Source organism: Erinaceus europaeus, unplaced genomic scaffold, assembly GCF_950295315.1.
Source record: "Erinaceus europaeus unplaced genomic scaffold, mEriEur2.1 scaffold_279, whole genome shotgun sequence".
In the NCBI taxonomy this organism is placed as follows: domain Eukaryota; kingdom Metazoa; phylum Chordata; class Mammalia; order Eulipotyphla; family Erinaceidae; genus Erinaceus; species Erinaceus europaeus.
In genome coordinates, this window is record NW_026647792.1 from 40780 (window position 1) to 60137 (window position 19358).

Here is a 19358-nt window from a genome sequence, read left to right on the forward strand (position 1 = left end):
CTTTCATCTACCTAGACTTCTTTCCACTTCAGATAGAGATCACAAGCCCAGGTTGTTACCTGTGCTCCAGGTCAACTGGCTATGAATCAGAGGCACTCACAGCCTTGTCCTCAAGTTGGAGTGATTGATTAGAATGGCTTACAGGTCTCAGGAAATCTGTTTACTCATTAGGCCATCAACTTATAAAAGAGTAGAGTTCAGAAACAACTATATAGAAGAAAAGCTGTGGACAATGTATTTCCACAACTCCATTCTTCCCAAATCTCTTCAAGTGTCCAATCATAGAGGCTCTTCAAAATGCCTCCTTTTTTATTTTGATGCATTATTAATTTGTTCTTTTTCATGACCCTTTCTGGGTTTTTTCCCTTTATTTGGGGGGATTAATGGTTTATATTCAACAGTGAAATACAGTAGTTGATACACGGGTAACGCTTCTCAGTTTTCCAGATAACACTCTAACTGTCCCCCACCCCCAGAGTCTTTGGTTTTGTGCAAGACACCAGCTCCAGTCCAAATTCTTTGTGTTCTCCCTTCTTTTCTTCTTTCTCAACTTCTGTTCATGAGTGAGATCAACCCATATTCATCCTTCTCTTTCTAGCTTATCTCCCTTAAAATAATTCCTTCAAGCTCCATCTAAGATGAGGTGAAGAAGATGAAGTCACTATTCTAAATAGCTGAGGAGTATCCCATTGTGTATATAGACCACAACTTGCTCAGCCAGATTCTTTCCAGCTTCTATGAAGGCTTCATTACTGAGACAATATTTCAGCCTTGCTCATTGGCAACCAAATGCACATATTAAAAGATACCTTTCATACTCTCAGAACTTTGGATATTGTGACTCTGGAACCATGAGTGAAGACCAAATATAAGTAATAAATGTGTTTTGGTCATTAAAATTTCCAAATACATGTTTCATACTAATCACAATAATGTGCTTAGCCAGTCTTCTTCTCTGATTTCAAGAACTAATCACAAGCTAGTTTTCTGACCTGACCCAAGCACATAGTTAGGCTCAGAGTTCTTATTACAACTCTTGGTAAAGAGAGACTCTCTATTAGATTAAAATACTGAAAAATTGTCATCATGAAGAACGTGATGGCCAGCCTATCACCACAAGGGAAGAGCTCTGTTTTCAGGAGGATGGTAGGATGAAAAGTAGGGAAAGACAAATACCTCTTGACTTGAACCAACTGACCCAGTTGTGTCTGAATCTCAGTGCTCACAGATTTCAATTATATTGGTTCTTCCCTTCTGCCTCCCCCTTTCTCTTTTTGGTGTAAGGCAGTTTGTGTCTTTACAACCTGATGCCTTGGCACTTTGAGCCAGCTGTTAATAGGTGGAGGGTAGGCCTCTTCATACTGATAGAAAATTATGGAATAGATTTATTTATCCCTTTAATCCACTGATGAAAATGTAGTGTAGAAATAAGTAGTTTTGAAGATGCACAGAAATGGCACCTCACCAGGGGAAGGAAAAGAAGGAATAAACAGGTCATCAGCCTTGGACCTCAGGTAGCCGAAGGAGAAAACATGTTTGGTTTGGTGTCTGCCACATCTTTGCATCCTTCAATGGCACTTTTGACCATGTCACTGATCTTTCTGGCAAGGAAACCATCTGCCCTGTAACTGGTGGGATGAAGGTGAAAGCTGACAGAGATGAATCATCTCCATATGCTGCCATGTTGGCTGCCCAGGACGTCACCCAAAGGTGCAAGGAGTTGGGCATCACTGCCCTCCACATCAAACTCCATGCCACAGGAGGAAATTGGACCAAGACACCTGGACCTGGGGCCCAGTCAGCCCTCAGAGTCCTGGCCCATTCAGGGATGAAAATTGGGAGGATTGAAGCTATCACTCCCATCCCCTCCAATAGCACTCACAGGAAGGGGGGGTTGCTGTGGTGCCATCTATGAACAGGACTCATCAAGTTACTGTTTTCTGTTAATAAATTGCTTTCCTACAAAAAAAGAAGAGTAGTTTTTATGAACACTAAAGTTATTCCTAGATCACTTCAATTGACATCCTTAATCTTCTCTTTCTCAGATATAACTAAGCTATTGAGTAGATAGCAAACTTTACAGATGGTTTACTTGTCTGAGGTCTGACAAATAATAAAGCATCTATCTGTGAGAAGCAGGAACATACAAGTTTTCTGAAGCACAAATCTAGTGCTCAGTTCTTAACAGAGTGGTTATGGCTATATCCTCCATCCAGGTGAAGCCTTTGTCCATCCAGTGGGAAGTGGCACAGTAGGTAAAGTGTTGGACTCTCAAGCTTGAGGTACTGGGTTGAATCCCTGGAAGCACATGCAACAGAGTGATGTCTGACTTTTTCTTTATCTCTCTCTTTATCTCTCTCTCTTTCTCTCCCTCTCTCTTTCTATCTCTGTCTCCTCCTTTCCCTCTCACTCATAAATAAATTAAAATTTTTTAAAAATAAGCAAAGAAATTAAGATAAAAACTCGATCTCTCAGTTAATAGAGTCTAATACAAACCACCAGTTTTTAAAATTAGGCAGATTTGTATTTTGATGACATTTCTTTCAAACTCTTTCCTCACCCTTGTGACTAATGCCTCAATTAGTGTTTGGATGTTGTCTCCATTCCTATTTGATTCTACCTTTTTGGGGGGGTGCTTTTATCTGAGCTTTTGTCCTGGTTCATTTCTCCAGTGTTTTTTCTTGGTCTAATAATTACTATAGTGTGTTATGAGGTCCTTCTCTCAGTACTTTTCAATCTACTGATCACGCTTGCCTGGATTGACTTGTGTCTAAGTAAGGTTCTTAAACAGTTCATAGTTATGGAAATTAACAGTTGTTTCAATGTTATCTCAATCCCTGAGTTGAAGCACAGTGGCTGTTAAAATCTCTTTTTTTCTTTTTCTTCCTTGTAGGCTATGGGAGCCTGAAGGCTTTTTGCCTATAAGTAGATATTTTAGCTTAATCACTCACTCCTGACCAAGAGATATAGTAGGGTAGGGGAGAGATAAAACAGTGGTTATACAAAGAGACTCCCACACCCCAAGGATCCAAAGCCCCCAGCTCAATTCAGCTGCTCTGCTAACAGCCAGACCCAAGCCATACAGCACTGCTGGGACCTGTGAGTTTCTAAACATGTCCTATTTATAGTCTGTAGGTTCTGAACCAAGTTCTCATCAGGAGAACAACAGGGAATATATACAGTCCCACTGCTAGGCCACCAGGCTGTAGATCTTCTGAATTTCCCGGCTAGTTCTCTGCTCCCAATGTTAGCACAGGGCCTCCTGGCTGCTGCTCCAGCCTCTGAGGGCAGTAGAAATGGACACTCGCAGTTGCATTTGGTGAGTCTTAGGGGAGTTCTCTCCTCCCTTCAGCAGTGTTTTTGTTGGTAAAACAGACAGGAAGTGGCTCCTCAATTGGCAAAATGCCAGACTGTTATCAGCCTCTTGGGAGTAGATATGGACTTTAGCCCCAGAAATCTCTCCTTGGTCCCCTCTCTGTCCATGAGCCACATGTGTTTGCATATCCCTTACTAGGAAATTGATTCAGGGATGAGTAGATGACAAGTGATAGTCAAGTTCAAAATTTTGTTGAACATGTTCAGGAAAATAATTTATTTTATGCATAGTACCTGAAAATTTGAAGATGGACTTTTACCACTGACAGTTACTGCTCAGGCACCAAGAGACTATTTAACAATAGAGAATACAAGAAGTGGAGGTAAATTGAGTCCTCAAAAACTTTTGTGCCCTGAATCTAGCTCCAGAATTTCCCAGCCCCCTGAACTTTTCAGCTTATGAAAGCCAAAGAAATATTTTTGGTCTAAGCTATTATACTGTTGGGAATTAATGTGGCCCACCTACTGGGAAAATCATTATAAGCCTTTTTGTAGGCTTCTAAGAACTAGCAGTGGTAGGGATTACCTCCTTCACCAAAGGGAGGCTGGATCAGCCTCCTCTGTGCCTCGAGGAAGACGGGTCCTGACATGAGTGCAGCCTAGAATTGTTCCCAGCTGTGACCATGAACCATGAGCTCAGTCTTACAGGGACTCAGAGGTCACACAGGCTCCTGTGCTGAATAGGGATAGATATGGACTCTGGATTAGATCATTGTGGTAAACAGTTAATTGCATTTGTATGTTTCCTTCAAGTCTCTGAGCAAGTCTCTGCCCTAATCCTGCTTCCTAGTTCTATTCTCAACTCTGACACCATCTTCCCAGACAACATTTATATTCTACCCCATATGTACATAGATATGAATTAGCTCATTTCTGTCATCTCGGGGGAACTACTGGAAGGGGAAAATGGACAAAATTTATATATATATATATATATATAGAGAGAGAGAGAGAGAGAGAGAGAGAGAGATAGAGAGAGAGAGAGAGAAGTAGTTATAGAATCAGCTCATGTCTGTGACCTCAGGAGAACTACTATAGTTTCCAATGGAGGGGGATGGGACACAGAACTCTAGTGGAGGGTAGCAGGTGGAATTATACAGTTATATAAAGAATTATACCCCAATTGTCTTATAATGTTGTAAATCATTATCAAATTACTAATAAATAAAGAAAAAAATAAAATTAAAGTGGCCTATTAATATGAGCTCCAGTATCAAAAACAAAAATCAGAAAATGTCTTAGTTTAAGTTCCATAAATTAATTAAGAAAACACTATAAAGATCAGAAAGACAGAACAGTGGTGATGCTGAGAACTTGCATGTGCGAGGTCCCAGCACCACCAACAGCCAGAACTGAGCAGTACGAAGGAAGGAATAAAGGAAGGAAGGAAGGAAAGAAGGAAAGAAAGGAGGGAATTAGTTGTATATTCACAAGCTGAAAGTTAAGACCACACAACAGCCTATTGAACCTAGAGATTTCTGTTAATTGATCCATAAACTTGTGGTACATCTTCAATAATTAAACAAGTAAAACATCTGACTTGTGTTGTCTGGTCATATTTGTTCAATCACAAAGTTTCAATAAAAAACTATAAGAATGTCAGAACACCAGATGGTGGTTCTGCTAGGAAAATGGATTAGGACATGGAGGTCTCGTCAAGAAATGAGCTGGGCTCACTTTGGCAGCACATACACAGACAATGACGATGATGATGATAATAGTGATAATAATATAGTAAAATGAAAATAAAGAGCTGCAGAGTTAGTTTTACTATATCTGCCCTGGTCTGAAACAGTAACGGAGGAACTAGTGAATGTTAAGCCTGCACCAATTGCATTCTTCTAGGCTTCTGGAGCTTCAAGGAAGAGATTTTTCCCCAAACTTCAGAAGGTGCCTTTAGGGTCAGAAATAAAGGGTGTGACACTTCTAAAACAGAAGCAGAAAGAATTCAAACAAATGGGGAATTGTAGTGTTATGAAACAGGGACTGTACGAAGCAGAGGCATTAGGAATTTGGAACTAGCTTAGGACAGAACATTGTTTGTTTGATTCCTGGTAGAAATCTTGCCCCCCTCCTGAATTATTTTTAATCGTATATGGCAACTTCTCCGCCAGAAAAAGGAGCTGTGATACCACGCTCACATAAAAAATTACTTAGAGCAAGAGCAGTTCCAAAGAGCATCGCCTCTTGGAGACTTCTCTTCAAAGCATAGTGAGATTGCTGCCAGTGGCAGGGAGGAGGGCCCAGTGATGAGCTGCTGCCTGGGGCTGACAGGTGTATAGCCCACACCTTGTCTTTAGGGCAGTGCAGGTCACTCAGCAGCAGTGAATGCACTGCTAATAGGCTTAACCTCTCTGAAAAATAATCATCGCTAAAAAATGTTCAAAACTTTCTTTTATCTCTCCTCCAAGGTTATCACTGGGGCTCGTGCAGGCACTACAAATCCACCTTTCCAGGAGGTGCCCCCCACCTTACTCATTTTATTGGATAAGACAGAGAGAAATTGAAAGGATAGGGGAGATAGGGAGAGAGAAAGAGAGACATTTGCAGACATGCTTCACAACTCATGAAGTGTCTGTGCTACAGATGGAGAGCAGGGTCTCGAACATGGTTCCCTGTGCAGAGTACGATGTGTGTTTAACCAGGTGCACCACTGCCTAGCTCCCCAAAACAGTCTTTACACTAAGCATTTTGTGGGTTGATGAAAAGAGCTTGCCTAGGAGGGTGCCTGCTTTTCCTTCACAGGCCCCAAATTTGAGGTCTCACCTCATCACACTGAAAGAAATTTTGATGCTAGAGTCTCTCTCTCTCTCGCTCTCTCTCCCTGAAAAAGTTGGTCTGTAGCAGTACAATAGAAATTTTTTGTGCACCGACTGAAGCTCATCTTGCACTATTGCTGCTTCTATTGAGTAAACAACAGGAATTCCTTTTTTAAAAAGGCCAAAATTAACTCACCTCAGCACACATTAAAATACCTAGGTACTGCCAACCACAGAAGGGTTGAGCTCCTGGGAAGCCAAAGAGACAGTCCAAACCTCAGTTCCATCTTGTGCCCTAAGATGGTTCATCTAGGCACCATGTGCTGAGCTGTGCTCAGAGCAGAAAACCATTTGCAGTGTATCCAAGCCTCGATTGTGTGCAAACAGAAGCAGAGGTCGGGCTTTGCATATACTAGGATGAGGGCTAGAATAGAGTATGTGCCAAGTATGTTGAATGGATGAATGAAATAAGGAAATGAAAGGAAGAGAGAAAGGAATAAAGAGAGAAAGAGAGAGAGAGAAAGAAAGAAAGAAAGAAAGAAAGAAAGAAAGAAAGAAAGAAAGAAAGAATGGATGGATGGATGTGTTACTAGATCCACTGATTGTACCATCATCTGAAGATGAGATGGAGACCTGAGCGGGGTCTCCCTGGGTTGTTGGGTGAATGAAGGTAAATAGTTTCATTCATACAATTTTTTCAAGAGTGGGAGCTACTCTTTGCCCTATTCCAACTTTCTAGCCCTTTTCTCTACTCTGACACCATTTTCTCAGACAAGGTTTTGATCCAACCTCATGTGAGCTACCAAACTCAAACAAAAACTGCCACAGTTGTGGGCCTAGAAACAGGCCTGAAATGGACTTCCTAGCCTTCTTCTATCCTAAGATCCCTAATCTTATCTTCTCTGTTCCTACTTTCTGCTTCCTGTTCATTAACCATTTTGTCTCACTTTATGTCCTGCCACCTTTCAGACACCAGGTTGCAGATGCTGCCATGATTCCACCCTGACCTCCCTGGGCAGACAACCTCACCCATGTGTCCTGGAGCCTCCCCTCCCCAGAGGCCTGCTGTTGGTATGCATGAGACCCCTTCTGTTTCATTTGGTTTAAATCCCCCCTGCTTAACACTATTCTATTTACATAACCACTTCATTCTATTTATATAACCGCTGTTAACAAGTTCCACCCTCCCTCCAGGGCATTTGTGGTTCAGTGATAGGATTCTCGCCTAATCTGCCCCCTCTTTGTCACACTCTGATTTCCACCAGTCACTTTTCTCTCCACCCTCTCTATGTCACATCCTGTTTCCAGCTTACTTGGCAAGTATATATAAAGACAGCATTGTGAGTTTTACAGTACTGTACTTTGAGTTTAACTTAGCTCGTCTTAGATTGTGTTGCGTCCTGCATGAATAAAGAGATACTGCCTACAGCTCAACCATGAGTCCCTGGTCGTCTGTTACCCGCCCGTGCCCGTGAAGCCAGCCCGGCGAAAACAACATAACCTGTCGAAAACAACACCCTACCTCACTAGGGACAGACAGACACAGGCTGGGGGTGTGGATCCACCTGCCAACAGCCATGTCCAGTGGAGAAGCAATGACAGAAGCCAGAACTCCCACCTTCTGCATCCCAAAGACAATCTTTGCCCATATTCCCTGTGGGCAAGAAGTGATAGGGAAAAGATACAAGGCATCTGAACTACAGCTTCACCAGGACCCAGAGAAAGAAGAGGAAAAAGAGAGGGACATTTGGTTGCAGTAATAGATTCATGAGTGGCTTGGAGATAAAGAGAGGATGGGACATGAGAGAAAAAAGCGGGCAATTTTGTACAAATGTAGACAGATAGTTGTAGAGATGATAGTTAACCCATGTCTGCAACCTTGGGAGAACTTCAGTGGCTTGCAATGGAGGGACTGAGAATTCAGAACTCCGGTGGTGGGACGTGTACCCCTGTTGACATGTGATTTTGTAAATCAATATTCAATCACTACTAAAATAAAAAAGAAGGTGTACCAGTATGGCTTCTCTTCAGACTGCATGCCATGCACATGAGGAAACCAGGGCTCCAGGAAAATGGGAGCTGGCACAGCAGAGTAGACCCACTTGTGAAGCGGGGAGCTCAGAAAAGAAATCCTACAAGCATTAAGGTAGTTTCTAGGAACTGACAATCACATGTGCAGATAAGGCCAGAAAGGTACATTTTTAATCTGTAGCTAGAAGGGACAAGGCTCATATAGCAGAGGGGTGCATGATGGGAAAACAATCATGGTGACTACTGGGTTCCACCGTCACGCTGAAAGGTTGGTAGTCTATGTCTCAAACTGTTTAATGCACAGACCCTAGGCTGAGTCTTTGATATGTTCACTCTCTTAAAAGCTTAGACCAGGGAGAACAGAAGCAAACAGCAGCATAGCTATCTACAAATAATGTCAAAGGACATAAATTATGGTGATGTTGTTTATGACACAGCAAATCCTAACAAAGGGACTTTTCAAAGTCAACTCAATTGCCAAATAATATAATTATAGCAATAACTATCTATTGCCTTCTTAAACCTTAAGATAGTTGGAACCTCCCAATTCTTCTATAGAGCCTATATTATCCCCAGTCCTGGTACCTCTAGGGTGGGGCTTACTTTTCTGCATGCTTCTCTCAATTCATACCAAATGATATTGCATCCACCGATCCAAATCTAATCAACACAATGAGTACTACCTCAACATGCTTCACTTCAGGCTGTGTCCAGAAATGTCAGGCATGGAATGTCAACCCTTCACCCTCATTACTTGGGTGAGATCTTTATTTTCATATGGTTGTCTAATTCCATTCCAGGTGGTTCACTTTCTAACAAAGTCCCAAAACCTAGATATAGACCAGGTCCCATGAGATAGAGCATATGTTCACATGTATCCATAAATTAGGGCAAAATATACACCTGAAAGCAAAAGTACACAATAGTCTGCAGTGAGTCATTATCAAGTTCATAATGAAATAGTGTCCACTTAGACTTAGAGACTCTCCTCACATACTTCCTATTACACTTCCCTCACTCACTCCAAAGCTAACCTCATCAAAGCAAGAACTGCAAAAGCTGAATAAGGGCAAGAGACCGGCATACTTTAAGGATGACTCTTTAGTCACATCAGGCCACCCCATCATCTGGGGCCCTAGTGGGGGAGTCCTGAGATTCCCAGACATGATGGGCCTCTCTCCATTGTTACTGGTCATTCCTATCAGGAACAACACAATAGACCCCTTTGTGGGCCCACAGAGGACCTTTCCCTCAACTTGGATCAACAACCATAGAGAATGTTCCATCCTACGAAGGGAGGATGGACAATATACACTGTGCTCCACCCGAGGAAGATGGGTCCTGATATTGGGGCAGCTTAGAATGTTCCTACTCATGTCCACAGAATGTGAACTCAGATCTACAGGGATGCAGAGGTCACATAGGCTCCTAAGCTGAATATAGGCCCCAGATCAGATCAAATCAGTGGGGTTGACAGTTAACAATAGGTATACACCTTTCCCATATTTGGGAGCTACCCTTTTCCCTGATCTAGCTTTCTGGTCCTTTTTCTAGCCATGATATCATCTCCCCAGGCAATAACATGGGTCCACCTGCATATCAGATTTCAGGCTCAGGTGAAAAAAGAAAAAGAAAAAAAACTAGTATAGCCACAGGCCCTTTGGAATATAACTAAAATATGCCTACTAGCTATCTACAAAATGGAGGACACCCCCCCCCCCACTCTTCATCTTTACTATTCCAGCCTTTAGGTTCATGATTAGTCAACAACTTGTTTGGCTTTATATGTTAACTCTCTTTTCAGCCACCAGGTTCTAGATGGTACCATGATGCCAACCAGACTTCTCTGGACAGATAACCTCACCAATGTGTCCTGCAGCTCTGCTTCCCCAGAGCCCTGCCCCACTAGTGAAAGAGAGAGGCAGGCTGGGAGTATGGATCAACCAGTCAACGCCCATGTTCAGCGGGGAAGCAACTACAGAAGCCAGACCTTCCACCTTCTGCATCCCACAATGACCCTGGGTCCATGCTCCCAGAGGAATAAAGAATAGGGAAGCTATCAGGGGAGGGGATGGGATACGGAGTTCTGGTGGTGGGAATTGTGTGGATTTGTACCCCTCTTATCCTATGGTTTTGTCAGTGTTTCCTTTTTATAAATAAAAAATTAAAAAAAAAAAAAAAAAAGGTTGGTCATCTGGCCACATCTCTCATCCCCTCTGTCATGCTTCCTCATCACCTCTCATCTGCATTGCAGCCTCCACCTGGATGATTGGATAAAAGCAGCCAGAAATCAAGAGGGAAGGGAGTGATAGAGTGGGAGAGAGACAGACAGACACCTGCAGCCCTGCCTCACCGCTTGTGAAGCTTTCCCCCTACAGGTGGGGACTAGGGGCTTGAACCCAGATCCTTGAGCACCGTAACATGTGCACTCAGCCAGGAGCACCACCGCCCAGCTCTGAATTTCTACTTTCTTTCTCTTCTCCTTTTCTGATCCATTCACCTTAGGTAGCAAAAATAATTTTTTTCAGTGACTTATTTTTCTGATTTTGATGAAGTTGTTTTTATTTATTGGCACTGAATTTTAGTTTTTACTAGGGGTGGGGGTGATGACTCACAGTACAGGTGCTGGCACGGGGCACGTTTCTCATCTCCCATTATAGGTCATTGCAAAAGATTCTCTCCCTCAATTTTGGCCATTCCCTTCATGCTGCAAGAATGATGTTTAGGTAAATGTTATCAGCACCCCCTTCTCCACTCCTGCTCCACACACATTTTGCAAATTCTGGACAGGTCGAAGCAATCAGGCCATGACAAGTGGCAGGCTACACTGAGCCGAATGATTTCCAAACTTGACTCTGTATTTATGCAAATGTTTGGATTACAATATTAAACAAGGGAGGGAGTCAAGCGGTAGCACAGTGGATTAAGCACAGTACAAGGACTGGCATAAGGATCCCGGTTCCAGCCCTCGGCTCTCCACCTGCAGGGGAGTCACTTCACAGGCACTGAAGCAGGTCTGCAGGTGTCTGTCTTTCTCTCCCCCTCTCTGTCTTCCCCTCCTCTCTCCATATTTCTCTGTTCTATCCAACAATGATAACATCAATAACAAAAACAATAATAACAACAATAAAACAACAAGGGCAGCAAAAGGAAATGAATAAATATTAAAAAGCAATATTAAACAAGGGCTAACGTGATCTACACTATTAAACTTAGTTTATTAAAGAAGTGTAAAATTGCACAACTGAACCTTTTTCTTATTTTTCAGTGCTAGAGGAACATAATATTTAGTGCTCCCTGTGTTGGCTGGAATACTGATTATTTACTAAAACATTTAGGGGCCCTGTGGTACTGCACCTGGCTAAGTGCTCACACTACAGTGCACAAGGATCCAGGTTCAAGTCCCTGGTCCCCACCTGCCGGGGGAAAGCTTCACAAGTGGTGAAACAGGGCTGCAGGTGTCTCTCTGTCTCTTTATCTCTCTACCTCTCCCCCTCTCAATTTCTTTCTGTCTCTATCAATTATTAATTATTTTACATAAGTTAATAAAAACATTAACAGCTTCTTCAGTTCTGTTCAAGATGGGAAAGAAGCCTTAAGCCTCCCAGGAGAGCAACTATATAAGGTAGGCAAGCAAAGACTCCAGTGTATTGTAAACAAGGTCTAGCTATAAAATAATCACAGGGAAATTTTAAACAAAAACACCAGAACTAGCTGACTGTTCCTGAGTTCTGTTCTGAAAATCCATCTCCTTGGGGCATCATGCAGTCAGTTCAGACAGAGGCTTTAGTGCTCAAACATTTCTTTGGGAGAGGTCTTCAGACTCTGAGAATCAGAATACAGAAACACACACTGAATTCTGATTCTCACCAGCTTCATGACCATAGGAAATTTTCCTGGGCTAGCAACTTAGCAGGTTCTTTTTCTTTTAAAATGGAAAGAAGCTAGCGTGCTAGTTTTGGGGAAGATCATTAAAATGATATTAAAATTACCAGTTTTAGAGTGCGCCCCTCCAAAGGAAGCCATTGTCTACTGATTCATGTTTCATTCTAAAGTTCTGTTTTAGACCTATAAGATAAGGCCAGTCTTGCTGAGCTCATCAGAGAATTGTTTAGCTGTAGAATTATTCAGCTTGCTCCTCTCCATCTCTCTCTCTCTCTCTCTCTCTCTCTCTCTCTCTCTCTCTCTCTCTCGTTGTTTTTGGTTCAGGGTTATTTCCAGGGCTCAGTGCCTGTACCATGAATCCACTGTTCCTGGAGGCCATTTTTTCCCTTTTGTTACCCCGGTTGTTTTATCATTGTTGTAGTTATTATTATCATTGTTGTTGATGTCACTGTTGTTGGATAGGACAGAGAGACATGGAGAAAGGAGGGAAAGACAAAGAGGGGAAGAGAAAGACAAATACCTACAGACCTGCTTCACCACCTGTGAAGCGACTCCCCTGCAGGTGGGGAGCCGGGGGCTTGAACCCAGAATCCTTACACCCGTCCTTGCACTTTGCGCCACATGTGCTTAGCCCACTGCACTACTGCCAAATCCCTGCTTCTCTCTTTTTAAAAATATTTTTATTTACTTATCGGATAGAGACATAGAAATTGAGGGGGGGAGACAGGGAGAGAGACAGAGAGATACCTGCAGCCCTTCTTCACCACTCCTGAAGCTTTTCCCCTGCAGATGGGGGGAGGGGGCTTGGAACCGGGTCTTTTCACACTTAATGTGTGCTTAACCAGGTGACCCACCACCTGACCCTGTGATTTAACATTGTTTCACAAAATTTTCAGGTTTAAAATAAGCAGAGATAAAAGAACGATTAGACTGTTTCATTCATTATGTATAGATATGAATTTTAAGGAATTCATAAGTCAACCCAGAATTGAATTTTAATATATACATAGACCATATATACTTAGATAAAGGTATACACTTTTGTATACTTTGGGACATTGAAATCATCCAGTGCAGGCTACACAGAATCTAAGGAAAAATGGAAGTTCTGCATCATAGACAATACTTTAGTAAACAATATGGCTTGGTCACCATTGTGATCATTTTGTGAAATCAGGATATTTAACTGTAAATGTATTTTCATAACAATTTTTTTTAGTTAAAACAGCATTCTGTCCTGCAAACCTGTGGACTGGATGGTGTGCTTGTTTATGGCTATACTTACAAACCTATGTCAGACTGGAAAAACATTGTCTGAAAAAGAGTCACATAATGATAGTGACAGTGCAGGAGGTCTCTTCCTTCAGATACAGTCTGATCAGAAATAGGTTCAAGGTGAGTACACTCCCTTTTCACCATTGGTCTCCCAATTTTGTGAAGTTAAACATTTTGCATTTGCAGGAATATCACTAACTTCTAGGTATAAATAGTCCTTAATTTCTTTTGATGAAAGGAGAAAGTCAAGAATATTGTGCAGCCTTACACGAAGCAGTTCCGTGGAAGAAGGTAGATTTTAGATGCTCTACATGCCTATATAAAAGGCTAAGATTACTAGGCTAGAGGATAGTTCACCTGTAGAGTGCGGGACTTCATATGCATGTCCTGAGTTCAAGCCCCGGCACTGCATGGGAGTGACATTACAGTGGACCAAAGCTCTCATGCTATGGTCTCTCTCTCTCCCTCTCCCTCTCCCTCTCCCTCTCCCTCTCCCTCTCCCTCTCCCTCTCCCTCTCCCTCTCCCTCTCCCTCTCCCTCTCTCTCCCTCTCTCCCTTCTACTCTCTCTCTCTTTCTGAGAAAGAATGATGCTTGAGGCCCTGGCACCACAAAATACACAAACAAATAAAATAGAAGACTGAGATCACTACAGTACTTTGGTCTTCAAAGGGTCTGATTCCTTCTAATGAGCATGGCAAAATCAGCATTTGAGAAAGACAGGAACACAGGAGCTTGAAGACAGTCTTCATAAGGTATAAATACCTAAAGAAATCAGGCCTGACATACGTCTGAAAGAAAATAAATAAATAAACAGGAATAAGTGAGCACCAGGGCTAATAGGGGTAGTCCTTTGAGAAAGGGTGATAGGGTTTATCCCTCTATAGAGAGAAGGGGGATGGTTCCCCCATAGAGAGACAGGTTGGAGGGAGTTCCAGTCACTGGGCATAGTGCTGAGCCTGTGTCCTGGGCCGAGATCTGAAGAGACTTTCTAGAGCTCTTGTGTCTCAGTCATAAACAGAAGATGTGGATCTTAAAAGAAGTGCTAATCTCACCACGAATGGCTAGTAAGCTCAGCACAGCTTCTTGGGCTCCCCTTACTGGCATGTAGGAGTCCAAGGAGACTTGGGAGAGATCTTGGTAAAGGTATTCTATTTTAAAAAATATTTTTATTCACTTATTCCTTTTTGTTGCCCTTATTTTATTATTATAATTATTACTGTTGTTGATCATGATGTCATCGTTGTTGGATAGGACAGAGAGAAATGGAGAGAGGAGGGGAAGACAGAGAGGGGGAGAGAAAGACAGACACCTGCGGACCTGCTTCACCACTTGTGAAGCGACTCCCCTGCAGGTGGGGAGCCTGGGGCTCCACCAGGATCCTTACGCTTGTCCTTGTGCTTTGAGCCACACGTGCGCTTAGCCTGCTGCGCTACTGCCTGACACCCAGTGAAGGTATCCTTAAGACAGCAACAGGAAGATGTAGGACAGCACCAGCTCAAGTTCCAGCCCAAAGAGAGAACCATCATCCACACAGTGACTGAGTGTCGTACTGAGAGACATTCTGTTCAGTATCACAGTCCTGTGGTTTTATTTTTGAAAGATAACAGAAACCTCATTGACTCTTGTTCTCTCTATTTTTTTTATATATGTTTAGATTTCTAGATCAAAGTCTCACTAGCAGCAAAGCCTTAGGCAAGTGACTAAACCTCAGTGGACTCTCCTCTTTTAGTGTAGCATTTCTTTTAATTCAAACCAACCAGTAGGATTTTACTAAGTGAGGATCTGGAGTCCAAAAATTTAAATAAAGCTGCCCACTTTAAATGAAATTACAAAATAATTGGCATATAACAAACTGCTGGTATTTAGAATATAAAAGCTGATCAATATAAATCCACCTGTGAACCAGAGCCATAAATAAGATTTAAAAAAATACCCATAACTCAAAATTTCTGTAACCCTTTAAAATCTTTCTCATTTCTGTTCTCATTAGCAGGTCTTCTTTGGGCCAAAGAACATTCGGCCGAATTTTCTAGAACTCTATGTAAGTGGCATCACGGTATGCTTTTTGTGTGTGCTGACTTGCAGGTGTTATAATTTTTATAGCTTCACTTATGTTCTGTGTATCAACAATTCATTCTGAGTTGAATATACACCACAGTTGATTTAGCCATCCATTGGTTGGCACTTGGATTTTCTCTAGTTTTCTGACTACTAAGATGAATTTGCTACAACTTGTGTGTGTGTGTGTGTGTGTGTGTGTGTGTGTGTGTGTGTGTGTGTTAGAACTTTTGGGGGGGGGGGAGGCAGGGGCTGAGTATTAGACCATGGAATGACTGGTCCATGTTGGTCTGCTTCTAAATTCTGCTTCTAAGACCCCTTCTGTTGCATTGCTTGACGTTGTAGTCTATTTACATAATCATTGTATTCATTGGTTTAATCCCCACTGCTATTTCCTTCTCCCCACCCCCTATCCTATGTTCCTTTTCCTGACACTTCCACCTCAGGAGATATAAAAGACAGGGCTTTCTAATGAAGAGAGATTAGATTAGGTTAGATTGTTGAACTGCATTCCCGCTCATCAGTAAAGATTGAACTGCGTTCCCAGTTCAGCCATGAGTCCCTCCCTGGTCGTCTGTTTCCCGCCCGCGAAGCTAGCCCAGCAGGTCCATACAGTAACTAAATGCTTAAACTTTTAAGAAACTGTCAAACTGTTTTAAAATTGGCCTTAGCACCTTGTAGTCTCACGACCAGAGTAGTATGGCTTCATTTGATCTTCTACAAACATTTGGTATGTTTAATCTTTAACTTTAGTCACTTTGGGGCTTGTGTAGTAGAAGTTATTGTGGTTTTTATTTGAATCTCCTTAGTGAGCATATCATTCCAGCATCCACTTCTTTATACATTTGCTGTGCATGTATTTTTTGTGATGAAGAGTCTGTTTAAATCTTCTCTCCAATTTTTGTTAGATTATTGTATTTTTATTACTGAATGTTCAGGCTTTGTATAATCTATAATTATGCCACTTACCAGATATATAGATGATTTCCAAATACTTTATCCCAGTCTGATTTCTCTTTAATTTTCTTAAGAGTCTTCAAAAAAATGTTTTCCATCTTGTCAAAGTCTTTATTTATCTTTTTATATTTTTATGGATCCTGATTTCCATGCCTTATCTAAGAAATGCTTGTCTAGCCCAAGGTAATAAATATTTCTCTGTTTTCTTTTTTCCACATTAAAAAAAAATCTAGCAGTAGTCTTAAATTCTATGAAAACTCTACAAGGCTGAATAAAATATACCTATGACTACATGTAGCCTCTGAGTCACCTGTGTGTGATCTTGAGGGCACAAAACCTCATAGCCCTGATCTTTTGCCAGGCTAAGTCCTTTGCTTTCCAAGAAGCTAGGTCAAGCTAGAGAGAACTTCTCCTTAGACAAAAGATCAATACTTTCTTTAAAAAATAGTATTGGCAGGGGTCGGGCAGTAGCGCAGCGGGTTAAGCTCAGGTGGCGTAAAGCGCAAGGATCGGTATAAGGATCCCAGTCCGAGCACCCGCCTGCTCCCCACCTGCAGGAGAGTCGCTTCACAAGTGGTGAAGCAGGTCTGCAGGTGCCTGTTTTTCTCTTCCCCTCTCAGTCTCCCCTCCTCTTTCCATTTCTCTCTGTCCTATCCAACAACAATAACAATGGCAATGATAAACACAACAAGGATAAAACAACATGGGCAACAGAAGAAAAAAAAAAAGCCTCCAGGATCAGTGGACTCATGGTGCAGGCACTGAGCCCCTGCAATAACCCTGGAGGCAAAAAAAAAAAAAAAGTATTGGCTACTCTTTTCCCTGATCCAGTTTTCTAACCCTTTTTTTCCAACCATGACATTATCCCCCCAGACAATAACTTGTGCCCACCTGAATATCAGATGTCAGGCTCAGGAAAAAAACTAGTATAATCATGGTTCCTTTAGAATATACCTAAAATAGACCCACTAGCTATGACCAAAACGAAAACCCCAAATCTTCATCTGTAACATTCCAGCCTTTAGGTTCATGATTCGTCAACAATTTGCTTGGCTTTGTATGTTAACTCTTCTTTCAGCCACCAGGTTCCAGATGCTGCCATGATGCCAGACTTCCCTGGGCAGACAACCCCACCAATGTGTCCTGGAGCCCTGCTTCCCCAGATCCCTGTCCCACTAGGGAAAGAGAGAGACAGGTTGGGAGTGTGGATCCACCTGTCAACGCCCATGCTTAGCAGAGAAGCAGTTACAGAAGCCAGACCTTCCACCTTCTGCATCCCACAATGACCCTGAGTTCATATTCCCAGAGGGATAAAGAATAGGAAAGCTATCAGGGGAGGGGATGGGATACAGAGTTCTGGTGGTGGGAATTGTACCCTTCTTATCCTATGGTCTTGTCAGTGTTTCCATTTTATAAATAAAAATTAATTTTTATTTTAAAAATAAAAATTAAAAAAAGTATGGTCTCCCAGAGGGGTAAACAATAGGGAAGTCTCTGGTAGAGGGGATGGGCACAGAATTCTGGTGGTGGGAACTCTATGAAATTGTACCATTGTTGTCATACATCCTTGTAAATGAATTTTAAATCACTAAGAAAAAATAAAGAAAAAAAAGTATTGAGATATCCAAATAAAATTATATTCAGTACCGAGAAAAATAATAGCTGATGACCTACTTCTCCCAAGTTTGAGTTTACTGGGACTTCTGGTCAGGTGAAGATGATATTGACTCGGGGGTTGTATTCATCATCTACCACAAGAGCCAACAATGCCAGGCTTGGACGAATGAAAACACTGTGAGCGAGTAAGGCAAAGTGGAAGGGGCAGAGGGAAGCCAGACTTTTCTCTTGAATTTTGCATCCAGGTAATTAGGGTCAGGGCCAATTGAAGCTCTTTCTTCTTCACTGCTGTCTCAGAACTTGAAAAAGTCTGAGTCCAAACCACTCGATTAATTAAAAGTTGTTTGTTTTTTTTTTTCCTTTAACAGAAACTCCCAAGCACAGTGTTTATGATATACTGGGAAAGATAAAATTCTGGCCCTGGGCAAGTGTTAAAAAAAATAATAAAGCAACCTGTCTGTGCAGTCAACCAGAGCAAAACCATCCTCAGCCCCTCTGGCACTGTTTTGGAAATCCGTGCATGATGTAGGGAATGTCTCTGTCTCATGTCCAAACACTATTTGCAAGAACAGTCTTTGCGAATGTACTCAGACACCTGCAAGATGCCTAAGACACAGGCAGCTTTTCAGGAGGAGAGTTGGGTCCCCGAAAGCCCAGAGAGGTTTGAGAGCCACAGGTGAGGGAGAGCGAGAGGTGGAGGTGGGGGGAGCCGAACTTCCTACTGCTCAAAAGCTCTCCTAGACACTCAGGTTCCATTGCCACGTTAAACTTATGGAGCTCAAAAGGAGAGGAGACCACTCTGGGGCCCCTGCGCTCTGAAAAGCTATAAAACAGCTACTGCGACTCTGACTTGGGCACTGAGCACAGATGAAGTCGGAAGTTTGCCGATCTGCGTGGTGTGTCAGCAAGGGCTCTAGAGTGACCCTCAGCCCTACAGTGGTGTTATTAAAGCACCGTTTCCCCCAATCAGTTTTGAGCTTTTTTTTTTTTTTAAGAGATATTTTTGGAGGAGTTGGGCTGTTGGGCAGCGGGTTAAGTACACGTGGCGCAAAGCACAAGAACTGGAGTAAGGATCCCCGTTGGAGCCTCCTGCCTGCTCCCCACCTGCAGGGGAGTCACTTCACAGTCAGTGAAACAAGTCTGCAGGTGTCTGTCTTTCCCCCTCTCTGTCTTCCCCTCCTCTCTCCATTTCTCTCTGTCCTATCCAACAACGACGATAGTATCAGTAACTACAACAATAAAACAACAAGGGCAGCAAAAGGGAATAAATAAATAAATATTAATAAAAAATCTTAACTTAAAAAAAAAAAGAAAAAATTTTGGGTATGTTTTCCATTTGTCCTCCCAGGGGAATATCACTTCTGAAAGCTATTCACCACCCCTTTCAGGACCAGCAGAGT

General features: G+C 42.3%; 1 pseudogene; it reads left to right on the forward strand.

The window, feature by feature from the left end:
• The first annotated feature begins 1441 nt into the window (after positions 1-1441).
• Positions 1442-1915, forward strand: LOC103111479 (small ribosomal subunit protein uS11-like; annotated as a pseudogene).
• The last annotated feature ends 17443 nt before the right edge of the window (positions 1916-19358 follow it).